This window comes from Giraffa tippelskirchi, chromosome 1 (genome assembly GCF_054371585.1).
Source record: "Giraffa tippelskirchi isolate mGirTip1 chromosome 1, T2T-mGirTip1v1.2.pri, whole genome shotgun sequence".
Classification (NCBI taxonomy): Eukaryota; Metazoa; Chordata; class Mammalia; order Artiodactyla; family Giraffidae; genus Giraffa; species Giraffa tippelskirchi.
In genome coordinates, this window is record NC_137275.1 from 218,991,403 (window position 1) to 219,017,714 (window position 26,312).

The 26,312-nt window shown below is 39.2% G+C and overlaps 1 long non-coding RNA gene across 12 annotated transcripts in view; it reads right to left on the bottom strand.

Moving 5' to 3' along the window:
• Positions 1-26,312, bottom strand: part of LOC145540675 (uncharacterized) — a 217,778-nt gene that overhangs the window by 167,490 nt on the left and 23,976 nt on the right. For 3 of the 12 annotated variants that reach the window (XR_014078494.1, XR_014078499.1, XR_014078497.1), the window contains exon 1: positions 5,658-5,866. This is a non-coding gene — a long non-coding RNA (uncharacterized LOC145540675). Of the gene's footprint in view, positions 1-5,657; positions 5,878-23,702; positions 23,788-23,897; positions 24,049-26,312 lie in introns of those variants that run through there. The other 9 variants (XR_014078500.1, XR_014078480.1, XR_014078492.1 and 6 more) reach the window with 8 other exon arrangements.

Below are 26,312 nucleotides of genomic sequence, written 5' to 3' on the forward strand. Positions count from 1 at the left end.
TTCCAAGTACTTTCAGCAAGTCATTTCTCATCCACACACAAAGGGATTTATGAAGGAGAAAGGACCCAGTGTTGTGTGTCATACAGCAGTCATCTTAAACATTTTCTCCCCAGCTATAGCATGCGCCATGGGCAGCTTTCAGTTTCTTATCTCCTGAACTTGGCCCTAGTTCCTCAGACTTGGAATTCCTAGACAAGAATGTTATCTTGATAAGAAATCATCTCAGAAATCTGACACCAGCTGATAACTTATAGGGTCATCAAATACTGATTCTGATTAAAGTTATCAGGTCTTTCTGGGTTCTAAATGTGCACGAGGATGAATGAATTTAGAAAATTAATATCTATTGGCAGATAAACTCCCTACATATTTTTTAAATGACAGTATTTATTTTGGAATGGAATATTCGAAACACTACAAGACGGAGAATACCAAAAGAGAAGAAGAAGGGGGTTGGCCATGTAACAGGAACGTAAGGGAGAACTAGGGGACGCAGGGGTTTGATGAGGCCTGTATATGAGAGCTACCTCTGTCACTGAATGCTTGGGCCATTTTGGACAAGTCCTTATACTTTCTGGGCCTCTTACATACTCAAGGTCTCAGGTTCTTTCTTTGAAAAATAAGAATGTGCAACTACACAAGAGGTGGTACTCTGGGTACATAGAATAAAAACCTGCAGACTTTGGTGTTATGGTTTCTTTTTGGGGCGTGGTTTTGATTGCTTTCTTTTTATTGTTTTGAGTTTTTGATAACTTTTTTTTTGGATAAAATTTTCATCTTGTAGAAACGTTGCAAGGACAGCACAAGACACTCCCAAATATGAGACTCACAAATGGTTATTTTATCTCTGGTCAATTTGAGAGTAGGTTGGGACTGTCATGGTCCTTTATTCTATTTACTTCTGTGTATTTTTTTCAAATCAAGGAAAGCATGTTTATAACAATAGTACATTTATCAAAATCTTTTGCTTTATTTGTAGTTCAGTCACCCAGTCATGTCTGACTCTTTACGACCCCATGGGCTACAGCACACCAGGCTTCCCTGTCCTTCACTATCTCCTGGAGTTTGCTCAAACTCATGTCCATTGAGTCAGTGATGCCATCCAACTATCTTATTTTCTGTTGCCCCCTTCTTCTCTCGCCCTCAATCCTTCCCAGCATCAGGGTCTTTTCCAATGAGTTGGCTCTTCACATCAAATGGCCAAAGTATTGGAGCTTCAGCTTCAGCATCAGTGCTTCCAATGAAAAATCTATACTTAATGTCATACTTAATCACAAAAGAGTTACTGCTTTCCTTCTAAGATTAGGAATAAAGGAAGGCTAGAGGATCTTAAGCATTCTTTTAACCCTGTACTGGTGTTGGTTGCAGATAAATTCAAGACCTAAGTAAATGTAGATATAGTCCACATTTATTGATCAAATGATATCTGTGAGTTAAGATATCAATGATCCCTAAATCTATAGATTCAAAGCAATTCTAATCAAAATTCCATCATGCTTTTTTTTAAGAAATGCATAAACTAACTCTAAAATTTATAAGGAAAGGCAGAGGACCTAAAAGACCCAGAATATTCAAAACAACTTTGAAAGAGAACAAATTTAAACCATTTATGCTATCTTATCTCATGATTTATTATAAAGCTGTATTGTTTCAGGCAATGCTGTGTTGCCATCATAGTAGACAGATAGATCAATGGAACAGAACAAAGAATTCAAAAATAGGTCTGTCAGCTACATATTGGCATTTGCAATTGGCACTCACAACCTACCACTACAGGATAAAATCACATGCTAGTGCAGCTGCTGACTTTCAACACCCCCTAAAAAGAGCTCAGGGTGGACAGCAGAAAATGGGGCACTCTGTGCTCAGAGAGCAACTGGCAGAATAGGTCTTCAGACAGTTAGATAGTTTTAGAAGATGATTTTATGAGGCCAATTCTTGTATCTCCTCCTATCTAGAAATGCTCTCAAACCATTCATGGTGATGACTGCTCCTCATGACTATCAGAACTCTTCTGCAAAAAATACGTGCCAACCATTCACGGCGATGACTGCTCCTCATGACTATCAGAACTCTTCTGCAAAAAATACGTGCCTTATTGTGTGTGCTCCCCCTTCACCACAATCACATGCTATACTGACCTCCTGCTGACCTGTTTGGAGCAGTATCTAAGAATTCCCTGAGATGCTATCTCCTGGGCCTTTGTTCTCCTTTTGCCCCAGATAATTTCTTCACTCACAACCTTCACACTGTGCATTTTTAAGAGGGTGAATTTAAGCATATGATAAATAGATTTTCAACAAAGTTTCAAAAGCAGTTGAAAGGAGAAATAACAATTTTTTCAATCAAGGCCCTACAAAAATTAGATATGGGTATGCAAAATTTAACTTTCATCCATATCTCATAGCATATACTAAAATTAACTCAAAAGGATCATATATCTACATATATATCCTAAAAGCATAAAGTTTCTGGTAGAAAATATAAAAGAGCATCTTTGAGGTCTCAGGTTATGCAAGGATTTCTCAGATACAGCAGAATAAAAACATGAAAAAATTGAATTTCATCAAGTTATTAAGGTCTATTCTTTGAAAGACATTGTTAAGAGAATGAAAAGACAAGATATGATCTTCCAGAAAACAACTGTGAATCATAAATATGATAAAAGATTTTTCCTATATTGTATAACAATCTTTCAAATACTCAAATAATAGAAAAACAAGTTATACAATAATAAAAAAAAAAACTGTTTAAAGACACTATCAGAGAATGTATACATCTGGTAAATAAGCACACCGTTGTTACTCCTGAAAGAAAGGGAAAGTAAAACCATGTTGAGATGTAGGTTTTCCCACTATCTAAAAGCAGCACATTTCTATGAAACCTTTTCTGAGTCAAAACGGCACAGAGCAAAGAGTATCCACTGCTTTCTGAAAATTTGAGTTAAGCCATTTTGCTTTTTGGAAAGAGCCACATTAGTGTGGTGATTTCATAAAAGGGAAAATCCTATTTGAATTTCTTTCAGTTAGTGAAAACAAGTACTAACATAAGACTTTTGTAAAACAAAAGTAGCATAACTCTTCAAAAAGCAGGATAAACATAACTATACTCATTACATTGACTAACATTAAAACAATGGATCATCCACACCAAACTAAGTATTGACAATAACATGGGATAACATTCATACTCTTCTCGTGAGAAGTAGAATAGCATATCTGCTTAAGAAAACAGTTGGTCAATTTCTTAAAAATATAAACATGTATCACTTATCATATAACCTACCCATTCCACTCCTAGGTATTATCCAAGAGGAAGGAAAGTATATGCACATACAAAGGCTTGTAATCAAATATTCTTAGTAGCTCTACTTGTAATAGTCAAAACGTAGAAACAGCCCAAATATTAATTAAAGGGTAAATAGATAAATTATGGTATCACTATGTTACAGAATATTACTTAGGAATATAAAGGAATAAACTATTGGCATACTTTGAAATAAGGATACATCTTAAAATAATTATACTGAAATAAGTCCCAAATCCAGCATGCATTGTAGGAGTCCATTTGTAGAATTCTGAAGACAACACAGACTAATGTCATGACAGAAAACAGCTCATTGGTATGTGGGTTAGGGACAGGAAGGGGATGGGCAAGAGGGAAGGATTACAAGGGGATTCTGGAAAACTTGTGGGAGATGAGATATATGTTTATTATCTTGACTGTGGTGATAGTTTTACAGTTGCATACATATGTTAAAACTTGTGAAATTGTACAATTTAAATATGTGAAGTTTATTATAGTCCGATTACACCTCAACAAAATTGTTAAAACATGTATCAATACACTTGATTAAGTAAAAGCAACAGACTGCAAGAAATAAACATAACAGATTCCCAAGACATCAACATGTAAATGACAGAACATACCTGAAAGTAAATTAAACCTAAATAAATGAGAAGTGTGTTAGTTGCTCAGTCGTGTCCGACTCACTTATGAACCTCACTTTAAAATAGCTTTATTAATATATTTTTTGAGACATTAAGACAACACAGTCAGAAAGCATCTCCTTTTTGTACGTTCTTGCTTGTCTGACAGTAGGATAATAGGCCAGTGTGTGCTAAAATCCAGCTTGTTCTTCACTCACCAGGACAAGCACCCTTGGCTGCATTTCTCCTGAGAGATCTCCTGTTTTCACTAAAGCTCTTTATGCTCTCTCCATATTCTTACAACTAATAATAATAATCAGTAATCAGTGACGTGTATTCATGCAATTCTCCTAACAGTCCCAATAGAGTCTACATTGCTTTCCATATTTTCCAACGGAGGGACATGAAGAAACTTAGGAACTTTCCCCAAAGCTACACATCATCAAATGGGAGATTCTGGATTCAATCCAGATCAGTGTTATTTTTTAAAATGCCCCTACAGGAGAAACAAAAGGAGATACATCACTTTCTCTTGACTTTAGCACCTCTGAAACCCTGTAACCTCTCCACAACATCTCCTGTCCACTCAAAATGAAAGCAACAACAACAACATGAATGATCATCCCATGGTGGTCATCCCAACCTATACATCATTTTTAAAAGTCTTGTTCTTTTAATGCTTCAGAGGGGTAGTGATAAAGTTATCAACAGCCTGACATCTTATGCTCCAGTAGAGTTACAGTTAATCCCTTTCAGTCAAAGTCTAATCCTAAGTAAGCTAAGGGAATACAGTGAACTGCACACAGTACAATATTTACTTATTTTTTAGTGGATAATTTCTATTTTATTCTGAGATCATTTTAGACTTACAGAGGAGTTGCAAAAGCAGCATAGATTTCAGAAATCCTTCACTCAGATTTCCTCGTAATGTAATGTAATGCAAGGTCCTCTAATAATGTAATGTAGCTTACATTTTTAGAGGACATTGTCCAAACTAAGAAATTAACCTTGATATAATAGTATACATCTGAAATGCTGGGTTGGATGAAGCACAAGCAGGAATCAAGATTTCCAGGAGAAATATCAATAACCTCAGATATGCAGATGACACCACCCTTACGGCAGAAAGTGAAGAGGAACTAAAGAGTCTCTTGATGAAAGGAAAGAGGAGAGTGAAAAAGCTGGCTTAAAGCTCAACCTTCAGAGAACAAGATGGCAGAGAAGTAGGTGGACATGGAGTACATCTCTCTCCATGGATACATCAGATATAAAACTTCAGACACAAAAGTGCATGCAGAACACCAACTAAGAGCAGACAGAAGTACCTGACCAGAGGAAAAGAATATATAGAACCATGCAAAACTTGGTAGGAAGAAGGAACTAGAGGGAAAAACAGGACTTGTTAGTAGGTCTGGACCTGCCCTCAGCAGGTGGGGCAACTGAAGCAGGGATCTGATCCCCACATTGGGGCAACTGTCTGAGTCAGAGGAGAAACAATTTAAGGCTGAAAGGGAAACAGCTGACCTGTAGCAGCCTAAGTGGAATGAGAATCAGACAGTCTTTGCCGCAGCCACACATATGCCAGACAGGGACGCAGGTCCCCTAGAAGGCACAGCGGCTGGGAGCTGGAGTTCAGGGACTGTGGAGCAATCCCAGGGCGAGGGCTGCTGTTGACTGTGAAGAGATGGATCAAGGGGGTGTGAGGGAGGAGATTGCGGCGGGAAATACCTGTGGAGGAAAGCCGGGCCGCCATGGAAGCAAGGCAGTGCCGCAGAGTCAAGCGTAGGGGGTGGAGCCATCACCTTAGCCTCTCTCTCCACACACGCCAGCATTGGCAGCTGAACAATAGAGAGGCTGGCCCATCAAACGCCTGGCGCGCTGAACTAGAGTAGGACCCCACCAAGCTGCCCCTTTAAGCGCCTGACGTGCTGAACAACAGCGAAGGACCCCAGCCAGGGGGGCCCTTCTATGTGCCTGACTCGCCGAACAACAGCAAAGGACCCCAGGCAAGGGAACCCTCTAGGTGCCTGAATGGGCGGAGCTTTGGAGAAAGACTGGCCAAAGAGGCCTTCTGATTACCAGCCACAAGGGTCTTGAAAAGACTCTGAAAGGGTCATAACTCCTGCGAGTAGGCAGTCCGTGTCCCTGCACACTTGGTGCTGCCAGGGTCCCCGAAAGCCAAGCAGCTGTGCCAACTTCACACTCAACTCTCACGAGGGCAGAACTGCCACAGGCAAGAAAAGTCTTGTGTCTATGTGCACAGAGTCGTTTCGGTCCTGTCCGACTCTTTGCGAACCTGTAGACTGTGGCCTGCCAGGCTTCTCTGTCAGGAAAGAGGGTTCTCCTGGCAAGAATACTGGAGTGTATTGGCCAATACTGGTTGCCATACCCTTCTAGAGCACTATATTTGCTGCTGCCCTAGCCACCATCTCCCCTACCTCGTGCTGCCAGAACCCCTGTGACCCAAGCAGCTGCACCACCTCCATACCTGGCCCTCACAGAGGCAAACCCAAGCCCTCCAGGGCAGCCTCAGGAGCAAACCCCAGTGGACGACGCACATGCAGAGGTGGAAATAAAACCACAATTGAAACCCAGGGGCAGTGTGGCTAAGGAAGAAGACTCAAAACCTTCCCACCAGCTGTACAAGCTGCAGATTAAATCCACACGATCAACTAGCCAGACTCTGTGTTTATGGGATATATGAAAGGTCATTGAGAGCTCTCACGGAAGAAAATGCATGAATTCTGATTGCTGTGGACATTGGAGGCAAGAACACACAGGAGTAGGAGCAGATTAGAGCCTGAGCTGCCCTCACAGCAGGTCCAGAGATCAGCACAGTGTTGGAGGGCACCCTAAGGAGGTGAGGTGGGCTATGACTCCCAGCGAGGGAAAGGACTCTGACTCAAGAAAAACATTTATTATTCTTATGTTTTGACTTGTTCTGTAGATTCTTTTGGAATTTTTTTCCTTTTTTACCCCATCTGTTGTAGTTGTTGATTTTATTGGCACTATGAAATCTAAGCTTTTGAGCTTTTTTTTTCTCTCAGTCACATTTTTTATTGTTGTTATAAACCTCTGACTCTATTTTAGGCTTTTGCAGTTCTGTGGAGTTCCCCCCCCCTTTTTTTTCTTTTCTCTTTTTTTAATTTTAATTCTTAATTTTTTAAACCTATTATTTTTTTCTATGTTTAGTTCTTTGTTTTCTTTTCCTACTGTTCTTTTCCCCTTGCAGTTAATCTTTAATGCATAAAAATCTTCTGCATCTACCTCTATTTAACTTTGCATATCTATTCTTTCTTTCTTTTCTTTCTTTCCTTTCCTCTCAACATTTGGTTAGTTTTATTTTCATTGCTTTATTTTCCACTTGACACCTTACTTTAGTTTTGTTTTCCAGTTTGTGCTTTAGTTAGATTTGTTCTGGTAGATATAATATTTGGTTTCCTTTGTTTGCCAGGTCAATTATTGTACTTTATATTTGTTGGACTGTTTTGATTTTGCTTATGAGTGTATATGTATATGTGTATATTCAGTCACACTTTTTATTGTTGTTATAAACCTCTGCCTCTATGTTGGGCATTTGCAGTTCTGTGGAGTTCCCCCCGCCTTTTTTTTTTCTCTTTTTATAATTTTAATTTTTAAATTTTAAAATCTATTATATTTTGCCACATTTATGCCTTTGTTTGCCTTCCCTACTCTTCTTTTCCCCTTGCAGTTAATCTTCAATGTGAATAAATCCTCTTCATCTAACTCTACTTAACTTTGCATATCTGGTCTTTCTTTCTTTTCTTTCTTTCTTTCCTTTCCTCTCAACATATTTGTTAGTTTTGTTTTCATTGCTTTATTCTCCACTTAGCACCTTGCTTTAGTTTTGTTTTCAAGTTTGTGCTTTAGTTAGTTTTGTTCTTAACTGGTAGACATAATTTTTGATTTCCATTGTTTACCAGGTCAATCTACTGTACTTTATTTTTGTTGGACTGTTTTGACTTTGCTCATGGGTATATATGTATATATGTATATTCGATTGTTTTAATTATTATTTGCCTGATTTTGTAACTGCAGTTTGTCTGGGGTTCATCTGTGGTTTCTCGTTTTTGGATATTTGTTTTAATCTCACTTAATGCCATAACAAATCACTTGTGGAATCTTTGTTCCTGACCAGGGATCAAACCCTGAGCCTTTGGAGTGGGTCTAGGGTCTACCAGAGGACTAACCCTAGGGAGTATCAAATAGTGAGAACTCACACAAAGGAAACCACTTGAATGAGAGACCTGGCATCACCCAACCACCAGTAGCACCCTGTGAAGGACGCCTCATCTAAACAACAAACACAACAAAAATACAAGCCCAACCATCAGCAGACAGGATCACCACCTCACTCAGCCTTGCCCATCAGAGGAAAAACAAAAAACAAACAAACAAAAACTCAGCACAAATCCTACTCCATACGAAGCTTACACAAACCACTGGACCAACCTTAGGAGGGAAGAAGCCAAAAGGAAGAAAGAATTCAACCTTGAAGCCCTGGAAAAGTAGACCTCAAACACAATAAGCTAAAAAAATAATAATGAAAAAGCAGAGAAATGCTACACAAATGAAGGAACAAACTAGAAACACAGAAGAAGAGAAGTCCCTCAGTCGTGTCCAACTCTTTGCGACCCCATGGACTGTAGCCTACCAGGCTCCTCCATCCATGGGATTTTTCGGGCAAGAGTACTGGAGTGGGTTGCCATTTCCTTCTCCAGGGGATCTTCCTGACCCAGAGATCGAACCCAGGTCTCCTGCATTGCAGGCAGACGCTTTACCATCTGAGCCACCAGTGTTTCCCTAAAAACACAGAGGTCCAAATAAATGAAGAGGAAATAGGCAAACTACCTGAAAAAGAATTCAGAATAATGATAGTAAAGATGATAAAAAAAAACTTTGAGAACAAAATGAAGAAAATGCAAAAATCAGTGAACAAAGACCTAGAAGAATTAAAGAATAAACATACAGTGACAAACAACACAATTACTGAAATTAAAAATACTCTAAAAGGAATCAACAGCAGAATATCTGAAGCAGAAGAATAAATCAGTGAGGTGGAAGATAAAATGGTGGAAATAACTTTTGAAGAGCAGAATAAAGTAAAAAGAATGAAAACAACTGAGGATAGTCTCAGAGACCTCTGGGACAATATCAAACGCACCAACATTTGAATTATAGGGATTCTGAAGAAGAAGAGAAAAATAAAAGGTATGAGGAAATTTTTCAAGAGATTATAGTTGAAAATTTCCCCAACATGGAAAAGAAAATAATAATCAATGAATTCCAAGAGGCACAAAGAGTCCCATTCAGGATAAACCAAAGGTGAAATACGCCAAGACACATACTGATCAAACTAACAAAGACTAAACACAAAGAAAGAAAATTAAAAGCAGCAAGGGAGAAACACCAAGTAACATACAAGGGAAAACCCATATGCTTAACAGCTTATCTTTCAGCAGAAACTCTGCAGGCCAGAAGAGAATGGCAGGATATATGTAAAGTACTAATAGGGAAAAACCTACAACCAAGATTACTGTACCCAGCAAGGATCTCATTCAAAATTGATGGAGAAATAAAAAGCTTTTCAGACAAGCAAAAGTTAACAGAATTCAGTACCACCAAACCAGCTTTACAACAAATGTGAAAGGGACTTATATAGTCAAGAAATACAAGAGAAGAAAACAAATCTACAAAATCAACCCCAAACAATTAAGAAAATGGCAATAAGAGCATATATATCAATAATTACTTTAAATGTAAATGGATTAAATGCTCCAGCCAAAAGACACAGACTGGCTGAATGGATACAAAAGCAAGACTCATATATATTCTGTCTACAAGAAACCCACTTCAGGCATAAAGACACATATAGACTGAAAGTGAGAGGATGGAAAAAATATATCCCAAGCAAATGGGAAGCAAAAGAAAGCTGGAGTAGCAATCCTCATATCAGACAAAATAGACCTTAACATAAAGAAGATTACAAGAGATAAGGAAGGATACTACATAACGATCAAGGGATCAATCCAAGAGGAAGACATAACAATTGGAAATATCTATGCACCCAACATAGGAGCACCTCAATACATAAGACAAACACTAACAGACATAAAAGGAGAAATTGACAGTAACACAATAATAGTAGGAGACTTTAACACCCCACGCACACCAATGAACAGATCATTAATACAGAAAATTAATAAGGAAACACAAGTCTTAAATGATGCATTAGATAAGATGGATCTCATTTATATCTTCAGAACATTCCATCTAAATGCACAAGAATACACCTTCTTCTCAAGTGCACATGGAACATTCTACAGGATGAACCATATCTTGGGTCACAAATCAAACCTCAGTAAATTTAAAAAAATTGAAATAATATCAAGCATCTTCTCTGACAACAACGCTATAAAACTAAATATCAATTACAAGAAAAAAACTTTAAGAAACACAAACACATGGAAATTAAACAACATGTTTGTAAATAACCAACAGGTTACTGAAGAAATCAAAAGGGAAATCAAAAACACAAATGATAATAAAAACACAACAACTCAAAACCCATGAGATGCAGCAAAAGCAGTTCTAAGAGGGAAGTTTACAGCAATACAATCCTATTTCAAGAACCAAGAAAAACATTGAACAGACAACCTAACTTTACACCTAAAACAACTGGAAAAAGAACAAAAAAACCCCAAAATTAGTAGAAGGAAAGAAATCATAAAGGTCTGAGCAGAAATAAGTGTAAAAGAAATGAAAGAAACAATAGTAAAGATTAATAAAACTAAAAGCTGGTTCTTTGAGAAGATAAACATAATTGACAAGCCTTTAGCCAGACTCATCAAGAAAAAAAGAGAGAAGAATCAAATCAACAAAATTAGAGATGAAGAAGGAGAGGTTACAACAGACAATGCAGAAATACAAAGGGTTATAGGAGACTATTATGAACAACTATATGGCAATAAAATGGATAACCTGGAAGAAATGGACAGATTCTTAGAAAAGTTCAATCTTCCAAAACTGTACCAGGAAGAAATAGAAATTATGAACAACCCAATTGCAAGCACTGAAATTGAAGCTATGATAAAGGCTTCATCAATATCACTGATAAACATAGGTGCAAAAATCCTGAACAAAATTTTAGCAAACAGAATTCAGCAACACATCAGAAAGCTCATACACCACAATCAAGTTGAGTTTATTCCAGGAATGCAAAGATTCTTCAATATATGCAAATCAATCAATGTGATATACCATATTAACAAATGAAAGATAAAACCATATGATAATCTCAATAGATGCAGAAAAAGCCTTTGACAAAATTCAGCACCCATTTATGATTAAAACTCTCCATAAATGGGCATAGAAGGAACCTACTTAAACATAGTAAAAGCCATATATGATAAGCTTACAGCAAACATTATTCTCAATGGTGAAAAACTGAAAGCATCCCCACTAAGATCAGGAACCAGACAAATGTGTCCACATTCCCCACTATTATTCAACATAGTTCAGGAAACCCTAGCTACAGCAATCAGAGAAGAAAAAGAAATAAAAGGAATCCAGATCAGAAAAAAAAAAAAGAAGTAAAGCTCTCACTGTTTGCAGATGACATGATACTGTACATAGAAAACCCTAAAGATAGTATCAGAAAATCACTAGAGCTAGTCAGTGAATTTAGCAAAGTTGCAGGATAGAAAATCAATCCACAGAAATCACTTGCATTTGTATACACTAACAATGAAAAATCAGAAGGAGAATTTAAGGAATCAATCCCATTCACCACTGCAACAAAAAGAATTAAATATCTAGGAATAAACTTACCTAAAGAGACAAAAGAACTGTTCACAGAAAATTATAAGACACTAATGAAAGAAATCGAAAACAACATAAACAGATGGAGAGATATCCCCACGTTTCTGGGTTGATAGAATCAATATTGTGAAAATGACTATATTACCAAATGCAATCTACAGATTCAATGCAACCCCTATCAAATTACCAATGACATTTTTCACAGAACTAGAACAAAAAAATTCACAATTCATATGGAAACACAAAAGCCCCCGAAAGCCAAAGCAATCTTGAGAAAGAAGAATGAAGCTGGAGAAATCAACCTTCCTGACTTCAGATTATACTACAAAGCTATGGTCATCAAGACAGTATGGTACTGGCACAAAAACAGAAATATAGACCAATGGAACAAGATAGAAAGCCCAGAAATAAACCCATGCACCTATGGGTACCTTATTTTTGACAAAAGAGGCAAGAATATACAATGGGGCAAAGACAGCCTCTTCAATAAATGGTGTTGGGAAGACTGGATAGCTACATGTAAAAGGATGAAATTAGAACACTTCCTAACACCATACACAGAGATAAACTCAAAATGGATTAAAGACCTAAATGTAAGACCAAAAACTATAAAACTCAGAGGAGAACATAGGCAGAACATTTGATGACATAAATCAAAGCAAGATCCTCTATGACCCACCTCCTAGAGCAATGGAAATAAAAACAAAAGTAAAGAAGTGAGACCTGATTAAACTTAAAAGCTTTTGCACAGCAAAGGAAACTATAAACAAGGTGAAAAGGCAACCCTCAGAATGGGAGAAAATAATAGCAAATGAAACAACTGACAAAGGATTCATTTCCAAAATATACAAGCAGCTCATACAACTCAATTCCAGGAAAACAAACAACCCAATCAAAAAGTGGGAAAAAGACTTAAACAGCCATTTCTCCAAAGAAGACATACAGATGGCTAACAAACACATGAAAAGATGCTCAACATGGCTCATTATTAGAGAAATGCAAATCAAAACTACGAGATATCACCTCATACCAGTCAGAATGGCCATCATCAAAAAGTCTACAAACAATAAATGCTGGAGAGGGTGTTGAGAAAAGGGAATGCTCTTGCACTGTTGGTGGGAATGTAAATTGATACAGCCACTATGGAAGATGGTATGGAGATTCGTTAAAAAACTAGGTATAAAACCACCATATGACCCATAAATCCCACTCGTAGGCATATACCCCGAGGAAACCAAAGTTGAAAAAGACACATGTATTCCATTGTTCATTGCAGCACTATTTACAATAGCTAGAACATGGAAGCAACCAAGATGTCCATCAACAGATGAATGGATGCAGAAGTTGTGGTACATATACACAATGGAATATTACTCAGCCATAAAAAGGAACAGATTTGAGTCAGTAATAATGAGGTGGATGAACCTATAACCTATTATACAGAGTGAAGTAAGTCAGAAAGAGAAAGATAAATATTGTAGTCTAACGCATACATATGGAATCTAGAAAAATGCTACTGAAGAATTTATTCATAGGGCAACGGTGGAGAAACAGACATAGAGAATAGACTTATAGACATGGGGATGGGGAGGAGAGGGTGAGATGTATGGATAGAGTACCATGGAAACTTACATTACCATATGTAAAATAGATATCCAACAGGAATTTGCCGTATGGCTCAGGAAACTCAAACAGGGGCTCTGCATCAATCTAGAGGGGTGAGATGGGGCAGGAGATGGGACAGAGATTCAAAAGGGAGGGGATATATGTATACCTTTGGCTGATTCATGTTGAAGTTTGACAGAAAACAACAAAATTCTGTAAAACAATTATCATTCAATAAAAATAATAATAAAAAAAAACCAACAACATTCCAAAAACTAAGATCATGGCATACAGTACCATCACTTTGCGGCAAATAGATGGGTAAACAATGGAAACAGTGACAGACATTATTTTCTTGGACTCCAAACTCACTGCAGATGGTGACTGCAGCTATGAAATTAAAAGATATTTGCTTCTTGGAAGAAAAGTTATGACAAACCTAGACAGCATATTAAAAAGCAGAGGCATTACTTTGCTGACAAAGATCTATCTAGTCATAGCTATGACTTTTCTAGATGTTATGTATGGATGTGAGATTTGGATCATAAAGAAAGCTGAGTGTTCAAGAATTGATGCTTTTGAACTGTGGTGTTGGAAAAGACTCTTGAGAGTCCCTTGGACAGTAAGGAGGTCAAACCAGCCACTCCTAAAGGAAATCAACCCTGAATATTCACTGGAAGGACTGATGCTGAAGCTGAAGCTCCAATACATTGGCTAACTGATATGAAGAGCTGACTCATTAGGAAAGACCCTGATGCTGGGAAAGATTGAAGGCAGGAGGAGAAGGGGACAACAGAGGATGAGATGGTTGGGTGGCATCTCCAACAACTCAATGAACATGAGTTTGAGCAAGCTTCAGGAGTGGTGATGGACAGGGAAGCCTGACATGCTGCAGTCCATGGGGTCACAAAGAGTCAAACATGAAAGAGTGACTGAAGTTAACTAAACTGAATACTATTCAGCAGGCTTCTCTGATGCTCAGACAGTAAAGAATTCACCTGCAATGCAACAAACCCGGGTTCAACCCCTGGGTCAGGAAAATCCCCTGGAGAGGGAATGGTTACCCACTTTTGTATTCTTTCCTGGATAATTCCATGGACAGGGAAGCCTGGCAGGCTACAGTCCAAGGGTTTGCAAAGTCAGACACACTGAGCAACTAAGTCTTTCACTTCACTTTTCATAATACCATTCACTAGAGTTTACTAATTTCAATAGTTTTTACACTAATGTTGCTTATCTACTCTAGGATCCAATCCAGTTTTCCACATCACATTTAGTTGTCCTGTTTCAATAGACACCTCTAATCCTGACAATCTGTCAGATTTTGCTCGTTTTTCATGACCTTAATATGTTTGAAGAGTAATGGTCAGTTCAGCTATTTTGTAGAAAATTCCTCTACCTGGATTTTCTATTTTCTTGTGATTATATTCAGGTTTTGTATTACTTCCCAATAAGAAAACCACAGAGGTGACTTGCCCCTTTTCAGTGTACTTTTTTAAACTTTTTGTTTATGTTATTCCAACATACTTTACTTTTTTGGATGCTATTGTAAACGAAACTTCAAGGAAATTTTCTTTCTCTTTCCAGGAAACAGAGGGGACAGAAAGATTTTTGTTTTTAGTAAGTCTTCCAAACTTTGAGTGAGATTTATCTCTAACCACACAAGCGGGATGTGATGAAATTTTTCAGCTTGTCAGGCATTCCTCAAACTTAAAGCAAAGGAATACACATGGTTCATACTCTACAAGATTCTTATATCATACATCAAGGGGTACAATGTCAATATGTATTATTGGCTAGGGTGATACACCATCATTTGGCTATGGTGAGTGATGACAGAATTATTTCCTGCTTTATAATCATGTAATATTTTGGTAGATTCTTTGAGATTGTGCAAATATCCCATTTCTGTTTAACAGTCTATGATCCATTTTAACAACCTTTGATGGATCTTGCCTGTTGCAATTATTTCTATGATGTTCTAACGGTTATTTTCTATTTCTTGCTTTCCTCCTATAATACATTTATTATTTGGAATTCTTCAGTAAGGAAATGTGTATTTTTCTATATCTATTTATCTGAAATCTGGAAAAAAATTTTTTTCCTATGATGGACTTTCAACAGGAAAAAAAAAATGACTTTAAAAGATAGTTTTTAAAACTACTACTTGGCAATGAGAACTAATTTCAAGGAAAATGTCCAGCCCTTTCTATGTAAGAGAGGAGACAGAAATTTTTTTTATTTAATAAGTGTTCCAAATCTTAAGTGAGATTTACCTCTAGCCATGTAGGCAGGACTTGATAAAACTTTGTATCTTCAAGGCTTACCTCTGTTGGCACCAGAGAGATGTACATAATTCACACCTGCAATGCCCCCATCACCATTCCCCTCCTCTTTGTACCTTCCTCTTATTCTTTGGAACCAAACCTTGCCCTGTTATACTGGTGAATTCAAGAACCATTAGCTTTGAGCCCAGAAATAAACCCTTGTACCTAGGTCAACTAATCTATGACAAAAAGGCAAGGATATACAATGGAGAAACAGTCTACCCAACAAAGTGGTGCTGAGAAAGCTGAACAGCTGCACGTAAATCAATGAAATTAGGACACTCCCCCGCATCATATATAAAAATGAACTCAAAATGGTTTAAAAACTCAACTATACGTCATGACTCCATAAAATTCCTGGATGTTTTACAGGCAAACCATTCTCTGACATAATTGTAGCAACAACTCAATATCAATAAAACAAAAAACTCAATCAAAAAAAATGGGCAGAAGACCTAAACAGATATTTTCCCAAAGAAAACTTACAGATGGCCAGCAGGTACATGAAAAGACGCTCAGCATCACTAATTACTGTGCTCAGTCACTCAGTCCTGACCCGGTCTCTGTGTCCTCGTGGCTGCAGCTCACCAGGCTTCTAGGCAAGGACACTGGGGTCGGTTGTCCTTTCCTCCTCCGTGGGATCTTCCCAACCCAGCGATCAAACTCACATCTGTGTCTCTTACATGGCAGGCAGATTCTTTACCACTGTGCCATCTAAGAAGCCCTAATTATTAGATAAATGTAAATCAAAACCACAAATCACATACCTATCAGAATAACTTTCATCAAAAAGTCTGCACAATGAATTCTGAAGAGGGTGTGAAGAAAAGAGAACCCTTCTAAACTGGTGGAAATGTAATTGATGCAGCCACCATAAAAGCAGTATGGGGTTTCCTTAAAAAACTAATAGAGCTCCTATATGATCCAGCAATCTCACTCCTGGTTACATATCCAGAAAAAATTGAACACTAATTCAAAAAGATACATGTACCCCAATGTTCATAGCAGCATTATTTACAATATTTATTTGTAATGTATTTATTACAATACATTATTTACAATAGGCAAGACATTGAAATAGCACAAGTGCCTGTTAGCAGATGATTGGCTTCAGAAGATTTGATATATTTGAAATATTACTCAGTCAATAAAAGAATAAAATATTGCCATTTGCAGCAACATGGATGGACCTAGTGAATATTACACTTAGTGAAGTAAGTCAGACAGAAAGACACAAGATATGTGGTACCTTTTATATGTGAAATCTAACAAAATAATACAAATGGATCTATATACAAAACAGAAACAGTCTCATAGACACAGAAAACAGATTTATAGTTACCAAAGAAGAGAGGGAGGTGGGAAGGAGCAATTTAAAAGTATGGGATTAACAGATACAAACTATTGCACATAAAATAGATAAGCAACAAGGATTTATGTATAACGCAGGGAATTATATTCAACATTTTATAATAACCTATAATGGAATATAATCAGAAAAAATAACAGAATCACTATGCTGTATACCTGAAACTAACACCACATTGTGAATTAACTATTCTTCAATAAAAAAAGAAAAGAATAATTAGCTTTAATTGGAAAGTTTTTTCAAGGCCCCAAATCCTAAGATTTTTCTAACCTTCTCTGCCACAGAAGTGTCCCTAATGACAAAAGATGATCCCTGAAATTTTGGAAGAAAGTATGATAGATGGATGAAAATCAGTTGTATTTCTATATACTAACAATGAACAACCCCAAAAGGAAATTATAAAAACAATTTCATTTATGATAGCATTCAAAAGAACAAAATACCTAGGAATAAATTTAACCAAGGATGGGGAAGACTTTTACACTGAAATCAACAAGACTGTGCTGAAGGAAATTTTAAAAGACCAAGCAAATGGAAAGATCCTGTGTTCATGGATTACAAGACATTGTTGTTAAGATGGCACTACTGTTATCTACGTATTCAATTCAATTTCCATTAAAATTGACAGTATTTGTTGAAGAAATGGAAAAATTGATCCTCAGATTCATATAGAGTTACAAAAGTTTTCTGAAGTGGCACTAGTGGTAAAGAATACCTCTGCCGACAGAGGAGATGTAAGAGACTCAAGTTTGATCCCTGGGTCAGGGAGATCCCTCGGAGTAGGAAACGGCAACCCACTCCAGTATTCTTGCCTGGAGAATCCCATGGACAGCGAAGCCTGGCGGGCTGCAGTCCATAGGGTCACAAAGAATCGGACACAACTGAAGCGACTTGGCATGCAGAGTCGCCAAAACAATGTTGTAGAAGAACCAAACTAAAGGAACTGCGCTTTCCAATTTCAAAGCTTACCATAAAGCTACAGTGTGGCACTGATACAAAGCTAAACATATACACCAAAGGAATAGAATTGGTAACCAAGTAATAACTTTAAACACCTAAGGGCAATTTATTTGGACAAGTGTGCCAAGATCTTTTAAAGGGGAAAGGATAGTCTCTTTAACAAATGGTGCTGGGACAACTGGATATTTACATGGAAAGAACGAATTTAGATTTCTGCCTTACACCATGTAAAAGAAATTAACACAACATAAAACAAACCATTAAAAACGTTCAGTTGTTTACTCCCTCCTTCCCAAAATATTTAGAAACAAATGACCAAGAATATTTTAAAGTCTCATCTACTTCATTAAAACACTAAGAAATGAGGATTAAAGTCATTAAATCAAATCCTTAGTAGATGGATGAAACAGCACATTAGGCATAACTTATGAGAAAATTATCCTAAGGTCGTTCTGAAAATAATGTTAGAGTACAGCACAAAGAAACAGAGATGTACTATGTCAGAACCGACTAAAGAGACCTAGAGAACGGAACAGAATAAAATAGTCTAATAATACACACTGTTCTGAAAGTGAAGAACAATCCCACAACAATAGTATAAAGAATATCTTTAAAGCATCCACATAGAAAAGCCACCTGACTACAAGGGAATAGCAAATGGACTAAGAGTAGATTTCTCAACAATCAAAATCAAATGACATTAGCAAAATGAATTCAAAGTAGTGAGAAAAAGCAAATATGTACCAAATGCATACACATACATGTATAATTGTGTACCTACCAAGATCCCTTTCAAGAAGCAGAGTGAATATGGGAGAGTAGGAAGACCCTTAGCTCTCACCTCCTCCCACAGACACTACGACTACATATAGAATATCTCTCTCTGAGAATGGCCTGAAGACTAGTGGAAGAGCTCTTTTACAATTAAAGATGTAACACACACACACACACACACACACACACACACACACACCCATGTGGGTGACCCAAAAGAGGAAGTGTGTGCGTTCAGTTACGTCCTACTCTTCATGACCCCATAGACTGCAGCCCACCAGGCTCCTCTGTCCATGGAGTTTTCCAGGCAAGAATACTGGAGCAGGTTGCCATTTCACACCCCAGGGGATCTTCCCAGCACAGGGACTGAATCCATATCTCTTCTGCACTGGCAGGCAGATTCTTTACCACTTGTTATTGTTGTTTTTGTCGTTCAGTCACTAAGTCTTGTCTGACTTTTTGTGACCCTATGGACTGCAGCACCCCAGGCTTCCCTGTCCTTCACCATCGCCCAGACTTCACTCAAACTCATGTCCATTGAGTTGGTGATGTCACCCAACCATCTCATCTTCTTGTCACCCAGTTCTGCCCTCAATTTTTGCCAGGATCAGGGTCTTTTCCAATGAGTTGGCTCTTCTCATCAAGTGGCCAAAGTACTGGAATTTCAGCTTTAGCATCAGTCCTTCCAATGAATATTCAGGGTTGTTTTCCTTTAGGATTGATTGGTTTGATCTCCTTGCTATCCAAGGGACTCTCAAGAGTCTTCTCCAGCACCATAGTTTGAAAGCATCAATTCAGCGCTTAGCCTTCTTTATGGCCCAACTTGCACATTCATACATGACTACTGGAAAAACCACAGCTTTGACTAGACGGACCTTTGTCTTTTACCACTAGCACCACTCAAACTCAGAGGTTCTCCCTAAGGAGTGAGGGGTTTGAGCCACACATTCGGCATTGCAGCCCTGGGGACTGGCACCAGTAACACAAGTCCTCATTACTGGTTTTGAAAACCAGCAGGGTTTGCAACCAGGATAACCACATGGCAGTAGGAGACTGAGACCCCGCTCCTGAAGGGTATTTACACAAACGGGCTTGCTCCAAGGTGCACACAGAGGCTGCCGACTGAACAGTGCTTGGCTCCCTAGCTGGTCTCCCAAGGCTGCTCCAGCACAGCGCCCAGCCTACATCTGATTCTACTTCTACCCTCACTCTCCACCAAGGGAGTGGCTTTGGACATGCCTGGGGAGGACCTACCTCCAAGTCTAACCCACCTGGCTCCAGCCCAGTCCTACTTCTATCATCACTCCCCACCAACGGAGTGGCTTTGGACATGCCTGGGGAGGACCTACCTCCAGGTCTAACCCACCTGGCTCCAGCCCAGTCCTACTTCTATCATCACTCCCCACCAACGGAGTGGCTTTGGACATGCCTGGGGAGGACCTACCTCCAGGTCTAACCCACCTGGCTCCAGCCCAGTCCTGGCAGCTTCTGATGTGCCCAGGGAGAAGCCCCTGCCCACAATTGCTCCAGCTCCAGCTCCAACTTTCCCCCTAAAGCCACCAGGCACACACCGTCCACATAGGGATACTCCTACATGCATTAGTGCAGTGAAATACATATCTGTTACAAGTGTGGGATGTGGTAAGAGCAGTGTTTCAAGAGGTACGTTAGCCTCAATCATATTAGAAAAGGGAAATGGCTATAGATCAGTCACACAAGCATCGAACAAGTTAGAAAGTAACAAGCAAAACTAAAGAAAATAAAATTAATGAGTTAATTAAATAATGATATGAATAAAAAGAAATTTAAATGCAGATTTTTAAAACATTAACAATATCAAGGAGGGATTGTTTGAAAATGAGGCCTGGGAACTTCCCTGGGATTACAGTAGCTAAGATTCTGTGCTGTCAATGCAGGGAACATGGGTTCAATCTCTGGTCAAGGAAATAGATCCCACCTGCCAAAGTTAAAAGATCCCGAGTGCACAACTAAGACACAGCACAGCCAAATAAATAAATACTAAAAAAAGAAAAACAATGCCTAGATTGAACCCAGTAAATGTAGAAGGGAAAAGGCGGGCTGACTAACTGCCTTGGATCAGAGCCAGAGGAGCTGCTCATTGTGACTGACCTGCAGTTGGGTTTGCCAAGGAGGGACCCTTTGTTTGTTTCCCCAGGAACATGTGTAGGCCAAGGGAGAAAGAGAGTTAAGCGGGGTCTTCTTGCTGGGCCTTGTCCAATAGATCTGTGTGGAGGAACAAGGAAAACTCCGCAAAAAGGGGACTGGGGGCGGACCTCTGAAGGCCTGTGGAATGAGGACAGAGCCCCAGAGACCTCCCAGAATAGAGATGGAGAAGCCTGGGGTCAAGCAAACTGCAGGGAGAGGTGTTCGACATGGAAACTCTGACGAGTGGAGGAAATTACCCTCAAGAGACAAAAAAAGCTGTAATTCTCTACTAGACATAGAGAGTGATGAAGTCCACCAGGCATGAGAAATGGCCAGTCTTCTTGCCCCAAGCTTGCCTTAACCCAGAGAGGAGCACAGCAGATGCTGGCGAGTGGAAGATGTGGGATATTACTCTGGCTAGGCAAGGTGCTGCAGCAGTAGCAAATAACCCAGAGCTCTCAACGGTGTAACAGAGTTGACTTCCTGTTCTCACTGCAGCCCATCGCGGGTTGGTGGGGGTTTCACCTGAGCACAGTTCATGCAAGCGCATAGCCTGATGAAGGCTCTTTCCAGATACATACTTCCAGAAAACATTGCATACACTGTCGCTGTGTGAGCCCTACATTGGACCGCTGCATGGTGACTGTCCTTCTATGGGTCTCAACAGTCTCATTTTACAGTGGAAATTAATGTCTTGGTGCAGGCAAAAGAGCGCTAGATGAGGACTTTTCAGATTGTGTTCCAAGGAGCAGGTGTTGGCTGCGTGTGTATGCATTACTCAGATTTGAAAATTTTAATTAAAAAAATGGTTTCCTCTAATGTATATTTTAAACAGCACACTTTTGCAAAGATGAAAATATAGGTCAGTTTTTAATTTCACGTTGTTGTTGCTATTGTCATCCCCTTCTTCTGCGACCAGACAGTGACCACACCAGATAGTCTCTGGGGAAACAGCATCCAGCTTTTATGTTGCGATTCATAATTCTGAGATGCCATCAAAAGCATAAAAACTGGACAGCTTCATGTAAAAGAATGAAATTAGAACACTCCCTAACAGCATACATAAAAATAGTCTCAAAATGGATTAAAGACCTAAATGCAAGACCAGAAACTATAAAACTCTTAGAGGAAAACATAGGCAGAACACTTTGACATAAATCACAACAAGATCCTGTATGTCCCGCTTCCCAGAGTAAGAGAAATAAAAACAAAAATAAACAAATGGGACTTAATTAAACTTAAAAGCTTTTGCACAGTGAAGGAAACTACAAACAAGGTGAAATGACAACTCTCAATGGGAGAAGTGAAACAACTGACAAAGGATTAATCTCCAAAGTATACAAGCAGCTATGCAGCTTAATACCAGAACATCAAAAAAAACAATCAAAACATGGGCAGAAGACCTAAACAGACACTGCTCCAAAGAGGACATACAGATGGGTAACAAACACATGAAAAGGTGTGCAACATTGCTCATTATTAGAGAAATGCAAACCAAAGCTACAATAAGGTATCACCTCCACCTTTCAGAATGGCCATCATCAAAAAATCTACCAAAAAGTGCTAGAAAGGTGGAGACATGTGGAGGAAAGGGAACCCTCTGGCACTGTTGGTAGGAATGCAAACTGATATAGCCACTGTGGAGAACAATATAGAGATTCCTTAAAAACCTAGGAATAAAACCACCATATGACCCAGAAGTCCCACTACTGGGCATATACCCTGAGAAAACCATAAGTGAAAAAGACATACGTATGCCAAAGTTCATAGTAGCACTATTTACAATATACAGGGCATGGAAGCAATTTAGATGTCCATTGACAGATGACTGGATAAATAAGATATGGTATATATACACAATGGGATATTACTCAGCCATAAAAAGGAACGCATTGGACTCAATTCTAATGAGGTAGATGAACCTAGAGTCTATTATGTAGAGTGAAGTAAGTCAGAAAGACAAATATCTTTATTAACACATATGTGTGGAATCTAGAAAGATGGTACTGATGCGCCTATCTGCAGGGCAGCCATGGAGATGCAGACAGAGAGAACAGACTTGTGGACACATTGTGGGAAGGAGAGGCTGGGACACACTGAGAGAATAGCATTGAACCATGTACATTACCACGTGTAAAATTAGGCAGCCAGTGGGGATTTGATGTGTGACACAGGGAGCCCAAACCTGGTGTTCTGTGACAACCTAGTGGGGTACGACGGGGTGGGAGGTGGGAGGGAGGCCCAGGGGGGAGGGGACATACACCTATGTCTGTTTCATGTTGATATATGAAACTAACACAATATCTAATTATCCTCCAATTAAAAAGAAATAAATTTTTTAAAAAGAAAGCATCTTCTTGCTTGAAGGCAATATGACCACTAGAGGGAAGCAACCGCCAGACAGAGCAGTTTCTTTGCAACAGGAATACATTTCATCTCTCTTGATCAGACTCTCACGGTTTGAGCAAATGTCTCGTTGTATCAGCATTTTGGGGAAAGGAGAGCTGATTTTTGTCAAGCTCTTTCTCTGACTTGGAGCAGATTGGTTTTGGGCTTTCTCTGTCTCTAGGTCCTTCTAGACACACAGTGCAGTGACTGCAAGAAAGGAGTGGCCTCTGTATCTCTTTTCCTAACCATTTCTAGTAAGTAGCTGTCTTGGTGAAGCCCTTCAGTCTCCATTTTTAAAGCTAACCATAGAGCAAGGGACTCCTCAGTGGAATCAGAACTGACCTTCTCTCCATCCAGCCAGGTGGCTCTCTGTCCTCACAATTCTCTGAGCTGTAAGGGGCTTTGTACATGAAAGACGCTCACCTCCCTACGGGCAGGAAAACAGGTCACAGTTAAATGAGCCAGGGACCTTAACAAATGCAGATGTCTTTAAATAAACAAGTACTTTGGAGTATATAAATATAAACAGAACCATACTTGACAATTAGAGATGAATGATAAGTGAATGAATCAGCTGAAGGGGGATTAAAGCAGTGGGTCTGTGATCAGAAAGTCTGAATCCCAGCTCTGTCCCTCACTGCTGATGTTTGCTCCATTAGTTAGTCTCTCTGAACTTCAGCTTTTCCATCTGCACATAGAAAGTGAGGATATCTACATGTCAGTTGAATAAAAAAATGAGTGCACAAAGTCAAGTCCATGACAGTGACTAAACATTCATTGTAAGAAAAAACGGTGTATATTTGTGGGTAGGGGAGGAAAAGCAAATTTTGTGAGTCTACTAACTGGTACGGGGGAATCAACAGGAGTTTAGAACATATCAGATTTGTTTTCAAACCCCATTTCTGCCACATATGGCTGTGTGATCTTGGACATGCCACGAACTCATGTTGGACTTCAGTTTCTTATTTGGAAAGCTAAAGTTATTGATGGCTATTGTGTTGAGATCTAAAGATGACAAGGAACTTGAAGTAGCATCAAATTGGCAGATACCAAATTGATTATTATTTTCTATATCATACTCTAGTCCAAATGCCTATAGATTCATGCTATAATACAAGCTCATCATCAACCTTCTAAGTCAGACATTATTGTTCCCATTTTGCAGACCAAGGAACTGAGGGTTAGAGTTTAAATGACCTGCTCAGAGGCACAGAAGTTGAAAACAGACAGTGTCTGGTTTCTGACCGGATCGAGTTCTTAGTCTAATGTCTCATGATGCCATTAGCCGTGGTACGGACATGTTGACCCATGCTGACTCCCAGAGCTACAGACTAAGGCTCCTACCTTAGTCAGTAGAGGCTGTTACCACAGCAGAATCTCCTCTGAACGGAGAGAGTACACTTTTCCTTCGCTCACCTTTTTCCCCTCTGGTGTGTGCACTGGCTACATATGCCCACTAGATGGCGCTGATATCCTAGCTTTGGTTTACTTTGGTTTCCATCTTGGGTGTGAATTAAAAATTTACCTTCTGCAACAACAGATCTAAATCTCTACATAAATCTCAGCTTGTGAGACTCATATACTTGTAAAGATTTAAAAAAAATATTCAGGGTGAACTCTGGAGGCCTAGTTACCTTACTTACAAATGCGGACCAGCCCTCTATAAAATTCACTAGTGGAGGCCCCTCAATGGCCATGGGCCATCACAGTGCTATGTGGTGTCTCTGCTGTAGGGCAAAGTGGAAATTATTAGCAGCTTTTCCTCGGAGTGTATAAATCGATGGGCCCATGAGAGCCCACCAGCACTTCGTGGCTTTTGCTTACTGCTCTCTGGAATGAGACACAGAATATGGGAAGGCTCACAGCTGGAAGGAGGATAGGGCAGGCTATTCTAGGAGGACAGATGACTCCCTCACCCCAAATTCTTCCCCTTACTAGCCTGTTACAAATGTCTATCACAACACCATCCATTTAAGGCAATGTACTCCTTTATTATGGGGTGTCTCTGGTGGCTCAGTGGTAAAGAATCTGCCTGCCAATTCAAGAGACTCAGCTTGGATCCCTGGGTGGGGAAGATACCCTGGAGAAGGAAATAACAACCCACTCCAGTATTCTTGCCTGTAGAATCACACGAACAGGGGAGTCTGGTGGACTACACTCCACAGGGTCGCAGAGTCAGACTTGACTTAGTCACTGAGTTACTTCTTTATTACAATAATCATAACAATAACATAGCAACAAAAACCAACCTCTATATTGTCTTGCATAGTTTACAAAGTACAGCTCTCTCAATTGTTTTATTTAACACACCGGAATTAACATGGCTGAGGGCATTTACTGGGTTGGCCAAAAAGTTCGTTTGGGTTTTTCTGTACCAACTTAGGGAAAAATCCATATGAACTTTTTGGCTAACCCAATATTCCATTTTACAAAGTAGAAATTGAGCTTAACAGGGTAAGTCAATTCATAAGAATCTCCAATCTATTCAACTAAAATGCTAGAACTCGAATCTGAGACTTCTGATTGTAAGTATCATATTCATGTCACTGCATGAGATAAAAAACTTGTACTGCCTCCTAAGAAATTTGTTTATAATGGACAGTTCCTCTATTGCTCCTCCCCTACTCTTCTGACTGTCTCTGAACTTCACCTCTCCCCAGAGCTCAGAGTCCCTGCAGGGAGACCCCCATTCTCCTTCCTTGCTCTCCTTTCTCCCTCCTCCCATCTTCCATCTCAGTTCCCAGCCCAACAGTAAAGGTAGGCGCAACAGAGGACACAGGTCTGTATCCTATACACGGAGCACCAGAGCTGGAAGGGATGGTTGGAGTTATCTCATCTCACGACCCTCTTTATAGGTAAGGAAACCAAGCCAGGGAGGAGGAGAAATATCCCTATATGTGATGCCATGGGATTATCTCAAACGACCTACTTTTCATGAAAGCCAGTCTACAC